Below are 21070 nucleotides of genomic sequence, written 5' to 3'. Positions count from 1 at the left end.
AATTTCTTTATATTTCTTTATATCCATAAATATTTTCATATTTTCCTGGTAAAACCAGAAAACCGAATATCTGTATATTAAATGAGATAACAAATATTAACATAAATTATTTCCCAAAGACACTACTATTCTTGAAATAAAGTAGCAAAGCAAATAACAAGTAAAATAAAAATTTTATTTGAATTGTTGCTTGGATAAAAACTTACTTAGATAATGCCAAATCTTGTATCACATATCTATAAGTATACGTGAAATGTTTCCAACTGGGTGGAGATTTCCAATTTCAATTGACAAAAATCCACGAGGTAAAGCATTCTTCAACTTTATTGAATTATTTTCTTGCTTGTTTATTACACGGTGGAATTTCGATTTCGTCGTTTGATTAGATAGTTGGATTTTCATTTTATATTTAGATTTTATATGTTATATTTATTGCAATGTATTCATTTTTAGTTTCAGTGGTGTATTGTATCGTAAGGAAAAGAATCCTGTCTATGGTGATAAGTGAACAAGAGTAATAATATTTCATTTCGTATCGTAGGACATAAATATGGCAATAAATTTAACGAGAATGCTGCTGGTGTATTCTTGGAAAATTACGAATGAAAAAATATTTATATTTTACGACTTCCTGAGTGACCCTGGTAAAAGAGAAATGATTAAGGCCAGAAAGCTCTCTGTGGCCAACAAGGTGAAATGCGTATTTCAATTTGACTTTATCATAATTTAAAAATATTCATGTTAAATAAAAAGAGAACAAAATAGAGATAATAATGATTTAAAGATTATCACGTACGCTTATACATTTAAATGTGTATTATACTGGACAAAATGTTTCAATTTTCTTTATTTACCAACAGAGTATTATATTCTTCTTAATGTCATTTTAATATTAAAAAATATCTACTGTTAGTTACAGTGTTATTTAAAATTGTCATATGATTCACATGTTTCACAAGATTTGTCACGTCAAAACGATGGAAAGATAATCATGAGAAGCAAATTGCGATGACAATAGTTTAAATGCTATATATTTTTACTGCGTTGATTAGAATTATAATTAACGTTACAAATCTGTTTATTTTTTATTTTCAGTATTGATTCATTCTGTATATTGTATTTTTGTTGACATGTTTATAATGACGTTAAAAAGTGATAAAATATTCATTCGTTATTAAAATTCTGTATATTGGCTACAAAATGATTAAAAAAAAAAAAAAAAAGAAAAAAAACGGAATAAATAAAGCGAAATAAAAACTGGCGATGATGGCTTTTAATGGTCCATCGTTTGAACGAGAATGGATGGTGAAATGGAAATGATCTGCGTTCTCATTCATCCACGGCAGATATATGTATACGTATATCAAACGATGTTAAAAAAGATAGTCGAGAAATGTTGGCTACTATCCATCATGTTATCAGAAAATGTGGAAATTCCTCGATGAGATAATAATGCTTCCACATATACAGCCACATCAATGCAAAAGTAGTTCCCTTGATCTTATTTTTCAACAAGGATCTGCATGTTGATTTGGTTAATTTGCAGTGATCAATTGCTAGGAAGAAATTTTAACTATCAAAGTGTACTATGATATAAATATCGAATTAAATAAATAAATTTCCAATATTTAATAAAACGCATGCGACATAGAAAAAAGGAACACTCGAAAGGAAAATGAAATCGCACGGATTCGAATGAATATTCATGATCAATGAAATACTAGTTTTTCCGCGCTGAAAAGACGGCAAAACGTTTAGAAATTGCGGTACACGTAGGTATACGTGTATTTTGAGAAAAGTTTGGTAAGCGGGTGGTGACGATAAATAAGAAAAGGTGCGCATAATTTTATAAAATAATATTTCATTCGTTTGCAACATCGCAACGAAACAGGTAGCAATAATTCGTCGCCACGAATATTCTCACGTCTTATAAAAGATTACCACAGGACAGATTTTTGGCATCGATTTAATTTCCTTGCTTTTTTACGAATAATTGCTGAGTAATACGTATGCGTACATCTGTTCAACGCGAACATTAAATTCTCGAAGCTCCTAAAAGTTCTAAAACTTCAGCCAAAATGAAATTTATAAAATATGGCACGATACTAATTCAACTAACTTTTCGCAAATTCTTCTATTATATATTTTCCTATAAAGATATGGTCTTACGTCTATCTACAAATCATCATAAAAAAAAAAAAAAAAAAAAAAAGACAAATACGTAGATATTGCAAAATATTTATCTTCGGATACGATTCATTGTATCAACAATATCGTTGTGGAAATTTAAGACTGACGCAATAAACACTACCTGGAGTGCTGCGTTGTCGCAACTTGTTTAGACGCAACGTAAACAGTTTGTTTCTCAATCGATCAGTGGCTTGACACGCGCATCGCAAATCGGTTTTTTGAATTTCAAGTCATTCCTCGTTATCGTGGACCAATTGCGGGCTGTAGTTCTCAGTGCTACGAACTTGCGTCATTTCGTTTGCGTAATTAGTAAAAATTCTGAAGCACGATTCATCCCATTGACGCACAATACGATGAAAGAGGAAAACGAGTAACGAACGGTGTGAAAGACCAAGCAGTTCCTGTTTCAAGGCTCATGCTGTTTCTCATCTACGAAACGACATAATAGTTGGTAAATAAATAAAAATGGACTGATGTTGCTGCCGTGCGATCTTCAATTGTATTCGTTAGATACGTAATACACCTTGATGTGTGCTAATTATGTTTCCTGTCGGTTCTATTATTCTTTGCTATTCTGTGTATTTAATAGCGAACGCGTAATAAGCACGCACAAAGGTACAAATTACTCGCGTATAATAATTAGAGCCAAAGGTCCGCGTCCGGACATGGCGTGTAGGCGTTTTATGTAACTCGCAACCTACGACTTTTTATATGTCTTGACATTTAAGAACCTTGTCGAATGTATTAGAAGAAATTATTACAATTTTTTGCTATTTCAGACCCCTTAAAGGTTATTACAATAACCAGATTATTTGTCTACCTTGCATCTTTATTAATTACCAGCTTTGCGTGAATCCTTTTTCGTAAAATATTTTTAAACAAGTGTCTCATTGTTCGAGTATCGATCATGCGTGAAAATTGTTTCGTAGAACTTTTTCGCATAAATATTCCATTTCCATATTGATTTTTTAAATCAAAATTGCACATTAACTTACTCAGCACGTTCTTTTTTCTAGTTGACTTTTTATTGCGCCATCGAGTAAGAAAATGTGTATAATAACATCTGTTTTCAAAAAGATGTTTCAATGATAACATCCGAAATTTTATACATTTCAAGCATGATAACTTTGTTCCGCGAAAATGATCCTTATTGTTGACAAAATCACGAAGATTAATGTAAGGAACGTGTTATCGTTTGAAGATGCAAGTATAGAATTATTAACTAGTCTTAGTTACCATAGTACGTAAACGAGATTATGGTGAAATCTTATTGTCGTGTGTATGCAAATTTGCAAAGTGTGCTTCGCGGAACAGGAATGTTGGAAAATTTCATTACGAACATTAAGCACGTTTTCCAGTTCGCTGCCTATCTAATCGGAAACGCTCTAACTTTAACTTTCGATACGTGTTTATTATCACAAACTTGTAAATTCATTAACAAATAATATAGATCGTATCGAAAATTATAAGAAATATACAACAAAATTTTAAATAGACAAAAATATTTCAAATTTTTTATTAGCATTATGTTTAGAATATTCAGGATAAAATAATATACTTTCTATGCAATTGTTTCCAAATGATGTTATAAAATTAAATTTGAAAATTTTCAACAATTATAAAACTAAATCTTCAAGTAAGTCGAATTAAATTTGGAGTAAAGTATTCTTTATATAGATAATATAATAATTATTTCTATTGAAAATACTGTATCGCATTTCTACACTTCAATTATCACATTTCTTCACTTCTTGCTGTGTACTTTAATTGTTAACGAGTCGAACAATTTGTTCGTGAATGCATAGACTACTGCGTACAATATGATAGGAAATACATAATATGTAGTTTTCAAAGTGTTTGAACTGCAAATAAATTCTATACGCGTTTGACAAAGAAGTTAGAACGAGAATTCGAAATAAACAAAATGCTTCTTACGTGACTCTAAATTTTAATTTTTCGCATGACGTTAGTCTCGTATGTTGGCGTGCTCTTTTTCAGTCGTGGACGATTACTCGTGACAAAGGTAGGCTTGACGTCAAAGTTCAAGATTGAGCAATCTAGGTTACGAAATTGTACAGAATTTTCTCCTCATTTGTGCACGTATACGTCAGTTACATTCCTATTAGTAGCATAATGGTCGCGAATAATATATATTGGTGTTGAAAAGTTCAGAAGGTTGAGTCATGTGGGCGCTGTCATTTTTCTTAAATAATTCTAGATTTTAATATCTTCGCGTTCAATGATTTTGATTGCATGAAATATTAAACATAGATCTGATATTCTATTGTACTTAGAAGATCAATTTTTATGTAAAAAGATGGTATAATAAAAATCGTAAATAGTAGAAAGTTTCCAACAAAATGTTAAACTTGTTGAACCTATTTCTTTTTTCGTGTTAACAAAAATGATGCGTCTCGGTGATATAAAATAAAGTATACATTTTTATCGTATTAAAGCTTTTAACGAAAATGGCATCTCTGGATAATTTATGTATTGTTTCGATATTTTCAAAGGAGCCACCGCGAATAATTATTCCATCTACATACCATTATTAAAGAAGAAAGGAAACATCGTAATCCGTATCACAGCTACCACAAAGAAACTCAATTTATCTGTCATAAAATTTTATCTCCAGCTACAAAAAGTCTACTATCTCAATTAGGATATTACACGTAGGAACGATATAGAAGAACGAGCCGAAGTCTGATAATGGAATGGCTGCGATCTCGCATTTAACAAACCAATAGATACTTTCATAAAATATTCAATTCATTGTTAGTAGAATTCCTTTATTAAAAGATTTCACAATATCAAGGTAATAAAAAAAACATGGACACGTTTTTCGACTTTTGGGTCTTGTGTACTTCTAAATACACGCTTGATACGCTTGTACAATGAAAATCCGCTCGAGGAGATTACAACACAGCTTGCTCACCCAGCCTTGAGGAAATAATTACCAAGGAAGAGGAAGTATTTCGTTGCTTCGTTGCAAAAGTGTAATATTAGACTGTAACGTATAAAATGACCGATTTCTAACAATTTCAAAATTTTACATTTCTATTTAAATTGTCCTTCGTTGTGGATCTCCTATAAAAAGGAACATTTACACAAACATCCACTCTACCAACGATAATCCTCATCCTCTTCATTCATGCGCAAATAAGCGAGCCTCTCGCAGACCTAACAGGTCAACTCCACCTTTTTAATAATTTCTGAATTTCGTTACGTAAGCAGCTGATTAATATTCGATTCTCGGGACGCGAATTGTTTACTACCATGAGTATTTACCTACATTCGTTTGTTACAAGAGGATGACAAGAATAACAATACTGAGTGCCAAGATTTTTAAAAATAGTCTTTAAAATATCATCGCCTTTCGTTGCTTTTCGATTTAATGTGATCTGTGAACGACTCGACTCAACAATAATCCTAGTGAATAATCTTCGTCGAAACCACGTGGATGCAACAACTTGTAGTCAACGATATCCTCGAGTCGATAATATCTCCTTCGACTTGGAACGTGGATAAAGAGCAAGTAAGCTAATCAGGCATACCAAGAGGGATTCCGATCGACGTCGATTCCATGCTTCAACAATCGTGAATATTAATTCGATCGATTGGTCGCGTAACGCGTCTCTGTGTATACTACACGTTTTTGTATATGTACGTGGGTGGAAGCAGTGCATATATGTATGTGTGCCGGTAGAGACGTGTAGCGTGACAGGTTTGTTCTTGGACTATTACTATGCCGCGATCGTTACGACGTATGACATTATAGTGGTATCACGTGAGAGCATTCGTGAAGAGATGCGATCTCGAGCACCTCGAGCATGCACCAGAGTTCGATCCACTCGGCGTTAAGGGGATTGTACGAGGGAAACCGAGACGAAACCTTTCTGTACCTCGAGTACTTTGTACGAAAAGGTTTCCTAGAGCGTGACGGCGATTTATTCAATTCGCATTTCGAGGGCAACGTCTCTGAAAAGCTAATCGTTCGATGATTTCTCGTCGGATCGAAACTACCATTTTTCTTCTATCCATGTGAATCGTTTCACTTTGTTAACCGAGCCACCGTTTAAGCTAGAAATTTTTATAATCGAAGCGCCTGCAGCGATAAGGCAATTTCAATATTTACATTGTGTTAGATCGGTACAAAGGAACCGTACGCGAATATACGTACCTGCGTCGAATCACTTTTTCAAATGTGCTAAAAATTCGCGGATAGCCGATATTCGAGCATGAAGTCTAAAGGTGTCTGTCTTCTTTTTCGATAAATATTAGTTCGGTATAAATGTGAAATGTTACTTTTACTATTGCTGTTCTGTTACACTGTATATAGATTAGAATTCTCATAGGATTACGTGATATCTAGGGAGGAATAATCGTGAGGAATAAATTTGAATTAATTTACTATCAATAATGGTGCATCGGTGAAATATAATACGTACGATGAATTTGAATAGTCGCACGTACGAATAATTGTTCTTTTATCGAAATATTTTTGCAACGATTTCGAAATAATATTTCGTTCTACATCGAATGTGTTGATAATATATTTTACCATGAACGAAGCTTCGCAAAATCCATCCTAAAGCACAGATTATCCTTCTAACGTGACGACAGGTTTATCCAGCAATAAGTCGAATTAAAATTCGACATTTTCCTTTATCCACGCGGGAGACACTGAGAAATGTAAAAGGGAAATCACGCGCCCTCGATAATGTTTGAAACACCGTTCGAAGATTTCACTAGGAAAGCAATAATAAAAGTAATAATTTAGTTGTATGCTACTTTTGTAAGGATCGATAGATAATTTTGATAAATTCGGAGAAAGATAGTTGTTACGTAGGAGGCCCGATTCGCGTGTGCGAATCTCTCGTTTTAGGAAATCTCGGTTTAACGTACGTCACATGACGTGCACCCTCGCGCGTTTTCTTCTGTCGAGCATGAAGTATTTGCGTAAATAGCGTATCTGAGAGCAGATAAGGCAATTATGTAACTTTCGTCAGTTTTCGAATGTTACGAAAGTTACGCACGTTGTTCCAAACAGTATTTTGTTTATTGTTACGCTTTTCATACGGCGGGTGTCTGGAAACACCTACGCAAGCGTTCGTAGATACGCTAATTAGCATTTCAACAGGATAGAGAGAGACAGGAGGGGAATTCTTTTATTATATTGCTTTTAATAAGAAACGAATCTGTCAAATAATATCTACTTTTTATCGCTATACAAAGGAAAAGAAATTATAGCATCTCATTAAGATTTCTCATCGAACTTCTAAAATATGAAATTATACGACCCCAATATTTGAGAATGTCAACACATTGATATATTTATAGCAGCGTGATAATTTATTTTTCTTGAGATCACGGGAATATTTTTCCCATCTTTTATTCGTGTAATGAGCTTCTGAAAAGCGTCTGTTGATGTAACATACTTTTTATCTTGGTGAAATCGTATGCAAGTTATTTCGCAATTAGTTAATTTATTTGCATTTACGTTCGACGCAACTTTTGACGAACCATTTCAGCGGTTGATCCTTAACGGGTTGAAAAACCATCTTCAAGAAAATATCTTGACTCGTCTCGAAGCATCAGCGATTAGTCTCGCAAGAATGAATAGTTCGCGAAATAATGGCCAATATCTGTATTACCAGGGCGAAAAAAGGTTGGCCGCGACAAAGGGGAGCAACGATCTCATCTACAACAGGCTACAATTTTCAATGACTCCGGGTCCTCTGTAAGAACCTTTCATGCCCTTCGCTGCTCCGCTCTATTGCCGTCAATGTAAAGTACGGTGGCTTTTGTAGCGCGAAATTTACAAGGGCAAGATATTTCTAAAGAACGGCACGGCCATTGTATCATTGGTGCATGCGTGCGATAGATGCATCGATAAACAACGAAAAACGCCGAGGATTCATTATCTTCGTATCGCGTCTATGCAGCAGTACGACGTCGCCATCTATCAATAGGTTTCCGGAAAAGTCGTTTCGTATCGCGATATTATTATATACGGTAACAGTATTGTTATCGTAATCGCGAAATTTCCACGGATTAAGATCACTACAATTCGATGTATTTTGTAATATTGTAATTGAAGGAAGCAAGCGTGCGTTTGAATGGCAGAATCTCGATTAACGGTACGATTGATCGTGGGAATATCGAAAATTTGGTAATTGGCCCGTGTAAGAAAAATCGTTGAACAAAAATAGGCATTGAAAGAAATTATTATATTTTTATTTAAAATCCTTGCTTTTATCGAATATTAATATACGTACATATGTATTATGTACGATTATTCAAAAAATGATTTATTGTCACGAGTAGTTGTACTTGATCTTTCCGAAGTTTCTGATCTTTCTGAAGCGTGTTAGAATTTCAAATGAAACAGTGTCCTCCTTAAGTAAATAGATATTTTAATCATAGCGTTATTTTCTCATAGTACTGAAACTGTAATTGGTTATATTTAAAAACGAAAGTTGCAATTATAATACTATTACTTTTCAGAAGAATGTCTAAGAAAGGAAAGGTGATACAACAAGTTTTAAGCAGAGATAAAATTACAAAATAAATCTGTATGTACATAGTATAAAGTTACGCTCTATCTAAAAAGAAATGTTGTTTCATTTGAATTTGATTCTGTGTTAATTTCTTGACATTATCAATAAGTAGTTCGCAATAAGGAAATCATAAAAATTTGCACTTTATTTTTTCAACACTGCACAGAGAGAAGTTACAGCGAAATTTCATATCGGTTAGGTATATTTACTCTTTACGTAAAGATGAAAAATAATTCTACTGTCTTAATATTAATAACCTGTCAACTTGATATGCCATATATTGATTGATTTAATTGCTTGAATAACAAGTCGATAAATATAATTGCTAATAATTATTTAGCTGGATTTTTCACTTTTTTTACCGAATGATTAATGATGGATAAATCGATTAATGTATATTTTCGTTTAATTACAATGCTGATTGTTAAGAATAGATAAGAGAGTGGTTGATAATGTCATAATGTAAATATGCTCGTTAATAGTTTGTTAGTTTCAGTTGAGTGAAAAAAGATCTAAGACGGTGATTAATACTTTTATAATTAATATTAGCAGGGAGAATTTGGGTTTGATTGGTGTAGAAGCATTCTACAGGATGGAAATTTATTTATCGACGTGTGTTCGATGAAATGCTTCCCGGATTTCCCGTTGGCAGCATTTGCAGAAGCGTACGAAATTCAAATTAAATGGCGGGATTTATTAAACCACGAAGAATGAAACGTTGTTTCGAATTAGTTTTCAGGCGTATAAATTAAGCGTATAGGCGAATTTTAAGGTGTATTATTCGTTTATTTCGAATTGATTTTTTAACGAAGTTTTAGAAAAGTATAATTTGTATAAATAAGTATAATCTGTGTGTATACGTTAATCGCAAAGCGCAGAATTTTTAGTAGAAAAGTATGTGTCAAGAGAAAAAGAAGAAAAGTTTCAATGAAAATATGTTTATTAGACATTTTTACTTTAAACGTCGTAGTTACCTTTGAAGGTATACAAAAGTCAAACGTCAGATACATTTTAGAAAAAGCTTCGCGATCAAGCAGACATTTTATCGATCTTTTTTATATTTCCATCCTTCAAGGTATAATAACATTTTAAACTAAACTCAACCTTTGTATATATTTTCTATAATCGTCAAATAGTTCAATTTTCTCACCAAAAAGAAAATAAACATTTCAATTTACAAGATTTACCCAGCGATCTAGCCATTCCCTTTTCACAATTTCTCAAAATTAATAAAGTTAATAAAATTAGCCTAACTTCAATTTTTCAACAGGAAATCCACGAAATACTTCCAACTTTCCGAAACCTTGAAGAAGAAAGCACCTTTCGAAAAAAAAAGGGAAGAAATCGATTAGAACCGGCACAGTGGCAATATTTTCATAACACCGCAGCGCCTACTCTCCCGGAAGGCATTTGTTAGCATCACCGGAAGTGGAGGACGTATATCAGGTTTCTGTGACTTCCATAGCCTTCTCCCTTTCGCAACTGCTTGGGACAATGTGCACGCACGTAGCTCAGAAATTTAAATCAAAAAGAGGAGGACACCTTATCAAATCGTGGCTCGCGTACATAAAACGCGAGAACCCGTAATAAATCGTCTGGTTATAATTACCGTATGTTGTTATTAGGGCTGGATCGCCGCCAGAACTCGAGCAGAGACCACGGTAAAATACTGCTATCTACGGTAGATAAGCAGAGAGCCGAAAGCTCGCCTGGTAGAGGCGTACAGAGGCGGGAAAAATCGATATTATCCAGGTTCGCTCCGCGCAAACCGACGAGCCCTTCCCAGAACGTTATATTTAGATATAGACCCTTCCCTCGTCATCAAGTAGCACGGTAGAACGGTGGACCTTGCGCGACTGCCCCTGGAAACGGATATTAACGCGGTTAACGATGCCCGTTTCTGCATCGTGGTCCACCTTTTACGTGCTCGTAACGTGTATTACAAACGAAACTCTCAAGAATTTGAGAGAAATTTATCAAGGTTTCTGAGACGTGCTGTGCGTTGAAATAATAATTCAGAGTGTCTTTATAAGACGAATATGTTAATGTATCGCGTGTAATAAGTGAATCGAATAGAAAAACTCGACTGGATTATATGGAATCACAATTGCACGCACGCACGCTCGCTCATATGGCGTGATATATCATACATGACAGGAACGGAAATAAGAAGAAGAAAAGAAAAAAAGAAGAAAAAAATCCACGCTCTATACTTCCTCAATATAGAAATCATCCTCATAAGAATCATCCCCAAGAATTCCAACACTTCCAAGATTTTTAAGGCGTCTAAGACGTTCCACATTTTCAAGATTCACGAAAACTTTCAAGATTCCTAAGTTTCGAATGTGTCTATGTAACGAAAAAGTCGCTTATAACGCGATTCGAAGCTTAGAACGCTTGAAACTTTGATCCCATCGATATCAATCTCCAACTGGATAGATATCGAGATGTTATAGCGCGATATCGCGTGTAACAGGCCCGTACGATTGTCTATTATATCTTAACGAAGCATTGTGCGTTATTCTATGCGGATGACTATTCTTTTTTATCTCTTTTTTTTTTTAGTTAGTCGATTTTCTCGTTGTTTTATTCCCATTCGATCGAAGTTTGGCTCTGTGCGGTAGAGTCGAGTGATCGTAACGTCCGCGTGCCTTTTTTGGTGGCATATTGTTTTGACATGAGCTTTTATTCGACGCAGTCATTCTCTCTAGTTGGGTTAGGTCAACTTGTTCGTCTCAGAGGCAATTTATTTTGATTCCTCTGGTCGAACTGAATCTACGTAAACCGTAAGTAGAATAGGCGTACGTAAACCATAAGCAGAGTAGGAACCTACATGTATGCAAATCATTATTTTAACGTTATATTTGAATGATATTTGGTAAGGATTCTCGACCCTAAAAATTCTTAGGTTTTGTTTGGCAGAAATCTTATACAGACGCTTTTCTTCAATCCTTTCGTTCCTCTTTTATCGAGCCGAGAAATATAACACAAATATGTGGTGTGCTCGTGTGTGCATTTGGTTTCGAATCTAGCAAGTTCAATTGGTTGAAGAAACATATTTTTGTTTATTGTATTTGTACAATTTATATTTTTCTTTATTTCTTGGAATTCTATCGCACCCCATTTTGTTCAGTGACATGTCGTTTTTTTTGTTTCTTTCCTGTTCCACCAAAGAATGACTTTATTTCACACGTTGAAAGTTTAATTCGATGAAAAAATATTCTTCGAAGCGTTTGATTTTGGAAATTTTTGCATTTTGTTTTTGAAAGTTTTTTACATATCCTTTTGTCCACTGGCGTATATCATCCTTTTTACTTTTTTCCATCGCGAGAAATATAAAAAGCATGAGTCGAGTTTGCTTTAAAGACTATCCTGCGTAGTCTTTCCTTGCTGTTTACGCGTCCTTCCATTTGTTTCTCTTTCATTGGGACGACGACTATCGACGAACAATTTTCAATGAAAATTGAACAATAAAATATCCTTTCGACAACTTAAAAAAAAAGCATTTGCATTTCGATATAACGTATGAAAAAAAGAAATTCGAGAAAGGAAATTCGATGGAAGCGTCCAATGTCCGTGAAAATTTACGTGAAATAGTACTGATATTTCAAACGTGTCAATTCTCTAGGAAGGACAAACGTCATATTCTAATTTTATCTTTTTCCGTGGAATCATCCGTGACCGATATTAGAATCTGAAAGCATAAAAGTTCGTATGCATGGTTCTCAATGGTGGCTAAAGCAGATATTGCGACGTTCGATTCTATATCCCATCTTCGTTGATACTTTGAGTGTCGTATATCAAGCCACGGTGAATATTTGCTTTTATATGCACACCTTGGGATATGTACGCGGTTTTGGTACAGGCAAGGATCGAAATTGAATAAACACGCAATTTATAGCGGCAGATGAAAGAGAATTTTAAAAGTGATAGCTAAGAGAGGATACGATAATCTTAGAAAATGGAATTATAGTAGCTCATAACAATATTTGGACGTCTATAGGAACAGTTTATAAATATATTATTATGTTATGTGAAATTTGTTTGAAATTTTAATATCACTGTAATGAGACAGGATTATCATGATTGTATTGATAAAGTTTGAAAGAAAACTTGAAATGTACAGAGAAAATTGCATTTATTATCAGGTAGTTGAGTAAGAAACGTTTGTATGTCATACAATATGAAACAAGGCAGTAACATTTAATTTCATAATTCATATATGCGAATGTTATATTCAAATTGTGAAATGAAAATGATGTTTCGTGTTTCCCCCATGTCTCTCCCGTTAATTATACCTTTATTTATAACTTATGCAATGCTCTTTTAATACAACATAATAATATCATTTTTTATTTTTAATCTTCTCACTGAACGCTATATGCAGACGATTAAAACCTTACACTTTGCTGTTTCAAAATTCTATATGTAAAGATGCAGCATAAATGTAACAAAGTTTGTCATAGAAATTGTAGAAATGGTTAAAGGAGTTGTTAAAGTGCAATTGAATGATTACGCTTCGGTAATAAGATTCTTAATGAATGTTTTATTATTTCAGGGGTCACATTGGAAAAGGAAAAGGACAGAAACGGAAATTACATACTATTTCAATATGAAACCAACGTGTGATGTGTAAACCTGCATAAAGAAGCTTTCTCTTTAATCTATAAAAGGGTGCATATCGGCCAACATGATGAATTGAAGAGAAATTGTGTAGGTTGAATATTCGCAAGTAGGTCGAGAAGTTCATTAGAATTCTATAAAGTACCATTACATTTTTTTCACAAGAGAGAACAGTAATTTTCTACTTATTTTAATATGATCTTCCGACAGTATACCGAACGATTCTATAGATAATACTTTTTTAATTTACTTTAATTTAGTTTAATTTATGTGTCAGGAGAAGCACGAATCTTTTTGGCTCATTAGCGAGACTACTGTATTGCATTCCATAGTTCAATTATAGATGCAAAGAAATTTTCTTGTGTTTCTATTTTCCTTGATTTTCATATAATAGCTTTTATTAGCCTTGACCTGATACTTTTTAACCGAAAAAATTATCTTAAAATCATAAATTACAAGGTCTGTTATTCTAAATAAACTAATTCCATCTTGACCCAATTTTTTTACCAACAAATTCTCCTCCTTTCAATATAATTTACGTTAAAGTACACAGATTTGAACCTTAAAAAACGCAAAATAATTATAAATTTAATTGAATTTTTAATAGGGAAATGTTAATCCTACGAGAAATAATCTTACAAATATCGTTATTGGAACGAATAGGATTTGATGATTTGGTTAAACGTAAAATTATTAAATTCGAACAAAAATGCTCAATTCTCCATCGATCAATTTTTTTCTCATAAAATTCCTTCTCAATCTTCGTATATCCCATTTTTTAACTAAAAAGAGCGAAAGAATTTTATCACCAAGTAAAGCTGAATTTTTTAAATATATATAGCAGAGGCTTCGATTAAAGGAAAATATTTTTCTAAGAATTCGGCTTCCGTCGAATTCCGTTGTTCGCTACACTGTTATTACATCAGTTTAAAACATTAAAAGTCCTATCTCCGTCGTCGTTTTAACGATTTGTACTCGCGTTTGGTTTGCACAAATAGCAAACACGACTGTGAAAATTTTACAGGAGCCGTAGCCACGGTTCTCGTCGACGACGCTATCAATGTTTACGTTTTACTTTAATTCTACAGCGCACACGCGGTGTTATTAATAAAATAAGGGCTGCCAAGAAGGTTGCATCGTACCACGTATACAGGGTAGGCAATGAATGAACTATTTTTTGACTTTGTTTTGCCGGATATTCATTCGAAACATTGGGGCAATTTTGTAAAATAATTTATTAACTGATTACTAGGCTGTGAATGTTCTCATGTAATTAGATCTACTAATTGGAAACAGGAGAGTAGAAACTACCTAATAATAAGACTGTATTAAATCAATATATTATTATACAATCGTATAACATCAAAAATAAACAGCGTTTATTTAACACATTCGAGAGCAGTGGCATAGCATATATGCCATGCAGTATCTCGTCGCATGACAACACATGTATGTCATCAGTATTTTCAGACAATTTTTAGATAACAGTCAGCAAAGCAGTGACTGCAGAGATAATGCAGGTTTATATTTGGTAGAGTATCTAAAAAATTGTCGTCACGTATGATTTATATTACTTTAAACAATTTTTGTTTTAATTATATATATCAACATATTCTCATATTTTATTAACATTTTTATATTTTGCGTGTGTCATATTTTGTCGGTTTTGGTCTACAAATATGAATAACGTTTATTTCTATCATATAATACATACGTTATATAACTGTCTCATTCTTGAAACAGATATAATTACCTTCTGTGTGTTTATCTTTATGAAGTTTTAACTAAAACGCTATTTTACTCGGAAAACGTACATGTTATGTTACATGGACGTACGACATCAGAATTATTACGGTTGCCCGATTAAATAACGTGTATGTCACGACTTATTTTTGAATAAAAATTGTCCAGAACGATCCTTTTTATTCCTATATCGACTAGTCCACTTATTTTTTTATTATAAATGCAAACAAGTTGTTGCTCATTTTGGAGAGTTTTGTTCAAAGCCACCGGCATCGAACGTGTTGAGGCAATCAAGATTCGATGTAAAAGAACGACTTCTCACACGGAAAAATCTAGCCAGGTATAATTTATTTAAACAACTTATTTTACAACGAATAAGAAAAATCTGGAAACTCCATTAATCTGCTCCCATATATCACTCATTTATCGAGCTAACCAGTCAATAGAAACTTTCATCCCTAAGTGAAAAATGACCGTGATAAATCGCTAGTCGATTTTACGCGCGTCATTGTACAACTCTTTCATAGGTGTCTGCCATAGAACTATAGAACGTATGTGGTAACTTTAACTCCTTAGAGAGTCTATCTGTGCAATATACATTGACTTGTCTCGCAGATATTAGCTTCAAATCCTTCCTCTACACGTATTATTACGCGTAGATGCTCGTATTAATAATATTTAATCAGATACTGAAATTTTGTTAAAAATGTAAGATGTTCTAAATCCTTTGAACTCTGCTTACCAAACATTTTGAAAAAAAAAAATACTGCTAAAACCAACTGAAAAACGAATAAATCCAAAGATCCCAATATTATGAATCAGAACATTCGAATAGACACTAAATTAGTCAGTGGAATGTATGAAAATCCACAAACTATCGATCCGCTTATATTTTAAAACAAATGAAAGATTTATATACTTATGATGTGTGTAGGTACTTCTGACAATTTCAGAGTTAAAAGTACCAAAGAGAACCATGAAGTCTTGAAACGACGTAAATCCAAGAGCGCACAGATTATTTCTGAGCTTTTCTCTGAACATCGTCGAGATGACATTCGAGATCCTGATCGCTGATTCTGTCGTATTTCCATTATGAACACATCCGACCGGCAGTGATGTCGATCTACGCGAAGATGAGGCCAACAAAGAGGCTAGGGAAGAACCTTAAGGGAGCTGTGAAAAAAAAAACGATCTCGTGGAGAATTTTCTTCGAGGGGTTGTTGTATTATGGGCTGGGTTGAATTGACTACCCCTTCATGAGTCGTTTTAAAAGTCGTTCAGCGTATAGTCTGTTCTACGAAATATTTACCTTACCATACGTACGCAAACAATTTCAAAGATATATCACGAAAATGATATCTTCGATCGTTTTAAAGATCTGTATGTGGATGAATGGATTGAAACTAGACTTCGTTTATTATACTATACATATAATACACAGCGTTCTTAAAAAAATGTATTTGAAATATGAATAAAAATGGTTATCATCATCGCCAATAGTACGAAGAATTCCTTTCGAAGCATTTTGAGTGATTTAATAAAGAAGTCTCGTAAACTTAGATTATACGTGAAATGAAATATTTGTCAGAGATATAGGCTAACTGTATAGGTACAAAAGAAGACCGAGTCGTCGTAGTTTTTCTTTCGATCCTGCCAAATCCTTTTAAGAGCGACTCATACTCACAGTATAAAGGAGACTTTCTTCGCTGTTATTGATTTCTACGCGGATAAAAACATAGCTTTCGCGACTCGATTAATTATTTCATCGTCGATGAAACGATTTTTATTTTTTCATACGAGAACACGCGTGAAACACATTCGATACGCGGTAACGCTGTTTCCCCTTTCGCTTTATTTTTCAATTTATTCTGCGCTGATCCATAAATCATATTATCATTAAAACGGTTTTACGCGGTGAGGTTTTGATAAATTTCGCCTCGTAAATAGGAACCTATCGGTATAACAAATTTTTCAAGTGAAACCGTTGTTTCTCTCATTCCATCGGGCAACGCATATAATTATCACTCGTCCGATTATAGACAGGATATAACCATATATTATAAATTCTCCACTGATACTACACGAATCCAAGTAATGTTTCCATTAAGCTGTTTCGCGAACGATAAATGCATGTAGCGCAATCCTCTTATGAATCCTTCAATATTTATGATTCATTCACGCGTTGATTTCAGAAGTTTCGAAGTTCTACGCTGCGTGAATTTTTTTCATTTGCTATATTTATTAATTTTTTTAATATTATATGACATAGAGATACACATTGAAATCAAATTGATCAATTCTATCGAAGTTGATCGTTTGAATGCTGAAACATTAAACTAATCGTGTTATTTTCTGATACTAACCTTGGCTAGTACCAAAAATTTTGATAATAAAATTAATCTCTTGGCATATGAATTAAGAAAATGAGATCCTAAGAATACAAACTTGAGATTCGTAGCACGATCGAATAGACATTTACATAGTTACGCAGACGATGTATTATGCTTATGGTAGAATATAAAAATCAGGGCACTGTTGCACAATAATTCACAGCAACATTGGTGAACTGAGAAGTTACAAGGTTGTAAACTCCTTTTTTAGAATTTTACAATTTTCAGTTAAATAGCTTTTATTATTTTCTAAAAAAATGGTTAGGAACTTTCAAGTGCATAATAGGTAATGGCTTTACCGTATAAAGTCAACTGATATTAGGCTATAATGACATACATATATTAGAGGCGTTAAGAAGCTTATATTTGTCTCTGCGATGAACTTTAATACTCCTAAATTCGACGATTAATACAACAATTCCCACTATTGCTTTTCGGTAGTAACAGGAAAATATCGATTAACCATTGAGCAAGGACAAGCTGCCTTTTCTCTACAGGAAAGGGATTAGCAAATACTGAATAGCATTACAACATTCGTAAAGAACGAAAGAAAGCGAGAGAAAGAGAGAGAGAGAGACAGACTGACGGACAGACAAACGGACAGAGAGAGGGAAAGAAAGAGAGAGAACGTACTGTATTTACTTTCGAAGTTGTAATATTCGGTACGACCGATTTTAAACGGTGACCTACATTGATTTGCTGGAATATGACTATGGATCATAGCATGGATGGTCGTAGAAAGCGAGATTGTCAATGTATGGATCCAATTCCTTCGAGTTGCTTTTGAGAGATCGGAGATGCCTGAGGGAGTTGAAATGATCGCAATCGAAATCACTATGGTTGGCAGAACGTGGACAACAGCAACAGGCGATTTCTGGCTTCGCAGAATGGATCCGTGCCTGCTTACGTATATACATGTATGCACATTGCTACCTGGAAAGCTGCACGATATGCGTCTGTGATGTATTGATTGGAAGCTGGGGCTACAGGTGGCTTTCTGGCGCTTGCGCCATGAGGGTATATGAATAAGCTCTCGTTTCCTTATTAAAATCCCCCATGAGCTTGCTGGAGTAATCATTACCCGAAGCCTGAGTTTGTATCTCTCGCCTCTACTCTCTCTCCCTTTTACTCTAAATTCCTCCACAGCTTTTGTCTATCGAATTCTATGGAGAATCGCTCGACGTTTTCAACATTTTCAATTTTTCTAAAGTAAAATTCGCAACCGTGGGCGAATTCTTCTAGCGAAGTTTATTTATTTCACTAGAGTGGTATATACATACATGAACCGACTCACGAAAGTATTTCAACACTCACTATAGGAAACTTCCCATCATTCATCGTTCGTGTATACTTTGTATGTACACTATACATAGATCGTGAATTTGTATATATTTACGCGAAATTTAAAGGTAGAAAAATATACTGGTCATGGTATGCAAAAACATATAAAGTACAGAAAGCACTCGTACTCTTTATAATTTTACCTCTGTTCGTGGAAATATAAAGTTGCATAAATCTTTAGTCCAGTTACTAGGAATTAGATTTTACTAAATCATCGACGAATTAATTTAAATATCGAATAACTTAGCCTCGCCCAATAGTTTTAATTTCCTTTATTATTTTGATAAAAACTTCGTTAATCTCTGTTCACTGAAAGTTCACTATTAATGGAATACATATGTTCGTCTTTTGGCTTAATTCTTGTTACGAGATTGCTCCTTTTTCTCAGCTATTTCTCCTGTCTCTGTTTCAATGATTAAAAGCTTAGCGTCACCTGCGTTAAATTAGTTCGAGGTTACTCGTTACTTCGAGTTCTTCCGTTTTTATTATCCTCCATTCTAACTTACTTATCTCCTCCTCCTCTTTTTCCTAACAACTATCAGCCAAGGATTTCGAATCACCAGCCACTTTTGTTTCATTCTTCTCGTATTTTTCTTTCCTCTGCATACTGCATTAGTATGATGAAATAATTTTGCTTTTCAGTCTCTCATTTTCTTCAGCTTAATCATCACGAGAATTAAAAAAAAGAAAAGAATATGTGTAACGAAGCTTTTTCGTAAAAAATTTTAGATATACGTACATTCTTGAAATTATTTAATGATTACTTATGAAAGATATTTTCAGATATTAAAACAAACGATATTTCAATATTAATAAAATATTTCAATAATCTGAATAATCTGAAATGTTGTAAACACGAGCAAAATTAACAATAATTTTCGCTGTGTCACGAAAGAAGTCAATAATCTGATGTATGTATTGACGAATAACTCTTTCATTAAAATATTAACTCATAATATCCGTTTTGCCTTTATTCTTATCATTAAATGATGCAATTATAATTAATATTTATTCGTATTACTCGTATGTCCACTCCAAGTAATAATTTTATAATAGTATTCAAAACGTATCACCAGAAGCCAAACGAACTTTCTTGTACAATTTAGTAATTTATCCAATGATTTATCAAATTATTTCGAGCAACATTGAATCAGATGGATTAATATCTTAACGATCTTAAATGATCTTCTTTTCTTCTTTCCTCTTTTCGTGATTAATCTTTTTATCCTTTTCCTTTTTTCAGAATGGCAAGGTAAAGAAAACATATTTTTCGGCAGCAGACACACCGATTTCATCTTTAGCTAATGACAGACGCTCGTTCATTTTTCCTTTCTCTTCACTCGCCCATTTTGTCTCCGTTTATTTTCTTTTTCTTCCTTTATTCTTTCATAGCAAGAAAAGCATAGTTAGCGTTTTTGCTTCTTCGTACGTTCTGCTCCTATTGTAATGAGTATTGATTAGAATTATAATCGGTATTATGGTTTTTACGTCCGCTCGTATTTCTCTGTCAGTGCCCATTTAAAAAAGACAAAAGTCAACGTCGTATAAAAGCACGGTGTGCTCATAAAAATATGAATATCTATAAATATTCACGATATATATATATCGATTAAGAAATACAATAAAAGGAAAGTTAAGTCATCAAAAATTTGTTCTTTTTTATTACCTACTCGAAACTTCGAAATAAATCATAAACTCGAAAAAAGATCAACCACCGAGAGATCACATTGGCATAGTTGACATCGTCAGATGCAAAGCAGCAGTAACCATGACGTTTGGGTTGTCGAAAGGAGGAATCGTTTTGTATTCCAAAGAGCTATCAATCTTCTTGGAGAGGCCGTTCACGAGGGAACAACCTTGTTTTTCCGTTGATATTCGCTTTTTTTTTGGGGGGGGGGGGCGCAGGTGGAACATCTGCTCTCGTAATGGAGCGTACCCTGTGACGCATGAAAGATTCAAGAGCGCCGCGAAGACGTTGCACCGGCTGTGTCCTGTACAACTTTTTAATTAGAGGACCGAATGGAGCGTTTATCAGGTCAGGACACTTTCTTACGCGTTTCCAGGACGACACGTTATAAACATTGCATGCAATTTGGCGAAGTTTCTTTATCGCACTGTTTCAGGATATTGGACGTCGATCTTTACGTTGTTTAATTATGTTCTTAAACATTTCAGGACTAAGTGTGTTCTTTTTTTCGGGACTATGGAAAATGTCTTCCCCTG

The 21070-nt window shown here is 33.9% G+C and overlaps 1 protein-coding gene and 1 long non-coding RNA gene across 2 annotated transcripts in view; one reads left to right on the top strand and one right to left on the bottom strand.

Annotated features, from left to right (window-relative positions):
- Positions 1 to 21070, bottom strand: part of LOC100651889 (MAP/microtubule affinity-regulating kinase 3) — a 50548-nt gene that overhangs the window by 21398 nt on the left and 8080 nt on the right. The window lies entirely within an intron of this gene.
- LOC105666136 lies at positions 2256 to 13871 on the top strand. The gene is made up of 2 exons (XR_007225471.1): positions 2256 to 2641; positions 13309 to 13871. It is a non-coding gene; the product is annotated as an uncharacterized LOC105666136 (long non-coding RNA).

The sequence above is a fragment of the Bombus terrestris genome, chromosome 10 (assembly GCF_910591885.1).
Source record: "Bombus terrestris chromosome 10, iyBomTerr1.2, whole genome shotgun sequence".
Taxonomy (NCBI): domain Eukaryota; kingdom Metazoa; phylum Arthropoda; class Insecta; order Hymenoptera; family Apidae; genus Bombus; species Bombus terrestris.
This window is presented reverse-complemented; position numbering and strand designations above follow the sequence as displayed.